Below are 6,405 nucleotides of genomic sequence, written 5' to 3' on the forward strand. Positions count from 1 at the left end.
GGTGGACATTTACTGCAACTAAAGAGCCCAAGAAAACCAGTGCTGGGTTATTTTTAGGTGTTTCTCTTAAAGCCATCAAGCTTGCAGACTTGAAACAAAGTTGCTGAACCATATCCCGCAAGATTTTCAGCAGGGAAGAGAGGATGGATTGAGTTTCACGCAGTCTCACTCACCAGGTTGTGACTCGGCTGAAAGCTTGTCATTTAAAAATTGCCTGTTTCTGGTGAAAGATGGACATTTTCCCCTCATTCTGTGTGGCTGGCCACTTGGAGGCAAGGAACTTCCACATCAGTGTTCTTTCTGCCCAGAGATGACCCTGGCGGTGGTGTCCCCAGGGCATGCAGGGAAAAGCAACAGAAAGACACATGAGGTCCTTCCAGCCTATAATTCAAGCCCCTCACATCTGTGTTGCATTTCCTATTTAAAAGCACCTGTGATGTGTTTTGTACCTTTGAGTCTCACAGTATTCTAAGACTGGGCTTTTTGAGGACGGAGACTTTTTGGTCTTTATATCTATGTGTGCCCAAGGCTGATCGGCTGAACTCGAGGAGAACCTGGGAGAAAGGCCAGCCAACTATTGCGGTCCCCATTTTACATACAGGGAGGCCAACAACATTTTGGAGGGATTCTTCTGAGTTTACATGGGAAGTTCATGGAAGGGCTACCACAAGTGTTCCTTTTGGCCACGAGGTTCCTCTGGGAGCTATTCAGAAAGAATCTCCCCCTGCTCGCGGCTCGCTGTCCCCACTACATGCTGAGCTGTGGCTCTCTGAGCCTCTCTGTCCCTTTGTCGGTTGGGCTCTTCATCCTGGGCCAGAAACTGCTGGACTGGTTCATATTCGGGTTTCCCACAGACCCCAGCCGCCGGCAGCCACAGCCCTAATTCGGAAGCAGAACAAAGCAAAGCGAACAAAGCATTAGGATTGGGGGTGGAGGCCCCCGTCCACACCCCAGACTTGGGGTCCCGGAGGGCAGGAATCGGGGCTGATTCACCTTTATGTGAAACAGACACACAACCTGAGAAAGTGAAAATCCTCTAACCACTGGCTCAATTATTCCATTTGTCCAATCGTTGTGCACCTGCTATGGGCCAGGGATTCTCCTAGCTTCCCGCAAGCGTATCATTGAATTCTCCAAAGGACTCTGTGTGTCCAAGGTAAATGATGGTGTGCACTCTTGAGAGGAGAGGATGAGAGGGGCACTTCACCTTTGTGGTCTTCTTCCCCCAAACCCACAACCGCAGACTAATCACGAAGAAAATATCAGATGAACCCAAATGGAGGGACTTTCACAAAACACCCAGCCAGTCCTCGACAAACCGCCAAGGTCATCAAAACCAAGGGCAGCCTGAGAAACGGGCACGGCCCAGAGGAGCCCAGAAGGCATGGGAACTGTCATGTGGTGTCCTGGGTCCTAGGTCCCTGCAAAGGGACACTGGGAGAAAAGTGCTGAGATCTGAGTGAACCGTGGAGTTTAGTTACTAGTAACACATCAACATGAGCAGTGTCAGCCCTGGTGTGCCATGGAAATGTAAGATGTTAGAAATCGGGGAAACTGGGTGAAAGGGTTACAGGAATTTCTGTAACTCACTCTGCAGCTTTTCTGTAAATCTAAAACAATTAAAAAATTTTTTTTGAAAAATTACTTAAACTAGAAAACTTACTAAAAAATCCAACCCTTCCTCGTAGGCACCATTAACTGCCCCAGTCAGATGGGCGAGGGTATTGTCCAGAGGGGTTACAAATCATTGTCTCCTAACCTGATTATCATTCTAGCAACTTCTCAGACCCTGCTCTAGGCTCCTGTTTATACCACAGAAACCCTCCCAGGGCTCCTGAGAATTAGATCATGGGAGGGGATCTCGAAGGGATAATTTCTCCGCTTGGAAGCATGAGCAACCCAAATCGCTCTGAGGGGAAGACGGGGAATGAGTCCGCACGGTCTGGGTGCTGGGGGCTCACACAATAATTGAATCGTTTGAGCACTCCCAGGGAAAAACCCTGCAAGACTGATTTAGAGGGATGCTCTGAGACCTCCTCAAAAACCCGGTAAGTCTCAGATGTCTGAGTCGCTGAAAAATGGTTCCAATTCAGTGGGGCCCACGCGGCAGGAAATCATCTGGAGTAACTTCTAACACCATCAAGGCACCAACCTTTCTGCCTGTCTACAGAGTCCGAGGCCCACAGCTGCTTGCAATCAGGAAAGGCGAACGCCGCATCCTGGAGCACCACGCTCTTGCACATTCCCACTGCCGGCTGCTCCAAGCACCGCTCTCTCACTCCAGCACAAGGAAGGAAACACGCACCCTTTCAAGATCCAGAGCCAGCGCTCCCTTCCTCCTGAGTCCTCGGTAGCCTCCAGCAACCCCCACAGGGATTTCCCGGAAGGTACTCTTTCTTCCAGGCCTTCGACCTGCCACTGGATTTCCCCGAACAGCACGCAGGCACGCAGCCTCCAGTGCCACAGACAGGCAGTGGGCTACAACGGAGCCTGCGGGTTCCACTGCGGGGAGCGCAGCCGCACTCCCTTCCTCCCAGAAGAGCCCGGGCAGAGCTATGTCCCCAGGCGCTGGCTCTTGTCCTTGAGCTTCTGCTAGAAGAGGTCCCCACCTCCCTCGTCCAGGCCTGGCTTAATCACGGTTGCAGTGAAAGCTGGGCTCCAGAAAGGGAACACAAACCCAGGGGGCTCTTAAATTTTGTCTCCAGCAATGGAGAGTCCTCAGTGCTTTCCATCACGGAGGACAGCTCCTAGGAGGTGCTCCAGGTGGCTTGCATGGCTTCGGGTCAGCACCCCTTTCCCCCTCACGGCGCCCACATTGACCAATCAGTTATATGACTACGTTACTTATGGTGCCACCTTGCCCCTGAGAAAGTCACCATCAACTGTCTGACTCATATTCCTCTGTTTTCTTCTACACTCAACTCGAAGACAGTGCTGCTTCTTGCTTACTCTTGCACAAATGCAGGCATTCTACAAACACGGTTACACCCTTTCCTTTCAGGACTCGGTCACCCTTCCCTGTCATACTTGCCATCGACGCCTTCTTTTCTATGCTGTGGAAATCCACCAAATGCTGGTACTACGGTGTATTTCACATTGGCATGCTGACGGGCATGTGGGTTGTTCCCACGATGTCGCTGCTGCAAACAGCACTGCCTTCTCGTAAAGATGTCTTGGTGGCCTCATAAACGTGTTTTTATAGGACAAACATCTAGCAGTGGATACATTACTTGAAAGGGAATGTGTGCAATGACCACACCGTGGACTGACCTCAATGGCTCCTCGTTGCTCAGCATGGCCCCATTCTCCGTGGCTACCCCCTGAGCAGAGGGCTCATCGTTAGTGAGCACTCCTGGGGGTTGGTTTCTGATGCATCCCTCAGCATTTAGAATTTTTCTGTGCACTTAACCCTGAAAAGCGGGAACAGTTCCCCCACTTCACAGATGAGAAAATTGAATCTTAGGGAAAGTAAGGAATTTGCCTAAAATTGCATAACTGATACACACAAAGTACAGATTTGGCTTCAATCCTGCCTAACTCAAAGCCTGTGCCTGTCACCCTCCCCCCACCCTCCCGGTGGCTGTGTGTCTTGGAGCTGGGAACATTTTCCTAGTCTGCTCTGCTTCCTGAACTCTGTTAATGCCATTCCACAATAATCGATTAGAAATCAGAGCGATTGGGGTGGGGTTGGATATGAAGTTCTCTTCATCTGGTTTGAATTATTATGAAATCAGGATTATGTTGATATTTTTCATGCTACATCCCGGAGGAGAGTGATTATTTTCTTTTATTCATTTATTTTCTTTTTCTATCAGCTGCAGTGACTAAATCCGCCTCAGTATAACCTTCCGGATCTTCCTAAAATTGCACAGGATGAGGAGGCTTTACTGTGTCCTAAGCAAGTCTGCTCCGTAGGGTGGGTCAGGCGGCCCCACAGGCAGAGGGTGCTTCCAAGGTCTCTGTCTTTTGGGCTCTTTTGTCCATAAACTTTTGGTTTCCACAGGGAAAACGCGTTTCTTCAACACCCTGTCTACAAACCTACATAAACTCTTTCACAAATGGAACACGTCTAAAGCCAAATGAAAGCAAGTTGTGTCTTCCAGGGCTGGGGCCGCCGTGTTCCTCGGCCGCTGGTTGGACGTAACACAGCGGGAAACAGCAGAAGACTCCATGGACAAACTAGCTTTACTGTCCTCTCACTCTTGCTTCCCTCCCCGAGGCTTCCTCCAAAGGAAGGAGAAATTCTTCACTTAGAATTTCTGGGCTGCTGAGCGGCAGGCAAGAAGGGTGGATCTCATGGAATGACTGTGCCACTTTGGTGTAGCTCAGAGGACATGAATCTGTCGGGGGGGGGGGGGGTAAGGAGAGAAAGGTTCTACACCTAGAAAGGATGGCCACATCTCCCAACAAAATCTTGTCTGTTGGGAGGGAGGCACTGACAAATTTAGCAAAGGCATCAGGGACATAACATATATAAAAGATGCACCTTGTAAACCCTCATCCTCCCACCCCGGGGTTTAAAACTTGACCTTCTAAAGTATCAGCTAACCAAGAAACCCAGCACATTCCCATGGATAAACACAATGGAGCCATTTGCAGTGCCAAGTAGGGCCATCCCATTAAATAAATATATGAGTTAAAAATTATGGGTAAGGTGAATATCTAGTAACATGGATGGATCTTAACAACATAGGACTTAATTTTAAAAATCAAGAAACAGTACAAGATATATAACAAGATTATTTCTATATATTGGAAATACATGCACCACCTAATTTATTTATGGTAATAGAAGTTAGAATAGTGGTTCCCTTGGGATGCGGGGTGGGGCAGTAATTGACTGGGAGGAGCATGGGAGAGCCTTCTGGGTGTTGGAGGTCTTCTGTACCTTGATCCAGGTGCTGGCTATGAGTATAGACACGTTGAAGTCCAATGAGCAATACACTTCAGACTTGTATTTATATGTGCGTATGCGTATAAAGTAATAATACATATTTTGCAAATAATACAAACAAAATAATTACTACATTTGTATGTTGGTCAGTGGGGTCGAAGTAAAGGGGAGCGGAATAGGGTGGTAAAAGAGGATGAATGGCTAGATGGATGGAGGGATGGGTGGGTGAATTAAGAGAAAGATACAGGAACGGGTGAATAGATGGGTGGATAGATGGATGGGAGGACTGATAGACACAGAGATGGGGAGAGAGGGAGGGAGGGATGGGGATAAACTGGCAGATAAAGCTAGTTGGTGGGGAGGTATAATGTTATCGCTCTCGATGTACCACAGTAGGCATGAGTAGTAGACATCAGAAGCTAACTCCAGCTAGCAGAAGCATTGAACAAATTGATCAGAATCACATTGGTTAGCTCACAGAACTGGGGAGTTGGGCTCAGAAACCAAGCCAGCCCGAACGGAGCTGAGAAGGCACAGAGGTTTGGCCACAGAGACGACCCGGATGCCGGGTCTCGAGCAGGCAGGCTTTAATAATCCTGGAGACTTCGTGTGTCTCCTTCGAGACTCAGAGTCCTGGCTGAGAGCATACGGTGGCCAAGCGTGGACATGTGCGGAAACCAGAGTCGCATGGGGTGGTGAAAAGGAACCAGCACCTCCATTACGCTTTTGTTCCTGTAGTGATGCAGGAAGGCCACCCCAAGGGGACTTCCCCCAGAGAGAATGGGTATTCCCATTCCAAGCACCCACTCCTGCCTCTGCTCTGACACAGCAGAGGAGGGCGGAGGCAAGAAGAGCAGTTCTCCGGGTTCAGGCTGTGAGGCCAGTTCTGGCCGGTAAGACCAAGGGCACTTGTGGAACATTAAGGTCTGAGCAAGCAGCCGCCCAGAGCAAAGCCACAGAGAGGACAGGGTGGAGGCAGGCTCAGAGTGTGTGCCGTTCTGGGGGACTGTCAAAGGTAGGGTGCCCAGCTGTGCTGCTGTGCCCAGCCCCGAGGGGGGTCTGGACACTGGGCTCTCAGCACTCCCAACCAGGAAAGCCCCCTGGAAAACCAGAACAAGGTGGTCCTCGTGGCAAAAGGCTCCACCCGGTTAGCATGGGAGAACAGGGCTCAGCCTGGACCACTCCCTAAAGCAGGGCCTGGGCCTCTTGTTCTGGAAAGCAAGTTCTGAAAAGTTTCATTGAGTTTAAGAATACAATAAAAGAAATGTTAACTATTAATGACTTCCTCCCCCCCACTCCACCCACCCCCCTGCAGGCACTTTGATTGGATCTGGAGTGTTTGTCCGTGATTTGGGGCATGACAGTAATGAAGTAAAATCCCTGTCCTCTCCCGCTGTCCTCTCCATTCCGCGCAGCTATCAAAGTGAAATCCGTGGGGTATATGACAGGGCCTCGTAAATTGTAAGGCATTATGCAAATGTAAGTAAGATATCATTATTATCCTGGGTTGT

Source organism: Ursus americanus, chromosome 22, assembly GCF_024610735.1.
Source record: "Ursus americanus isolate L20-20 chromosome 22, mUrsAme1.1.p, whole genome shotgun sequence".
Classification (NCBI taxonomy): domain Eukaryota; kingdom Metazoa; phylum Chordata; class Mammalia; order Carnivora; family Ursidae; genus Ursus; species Ursus americanus.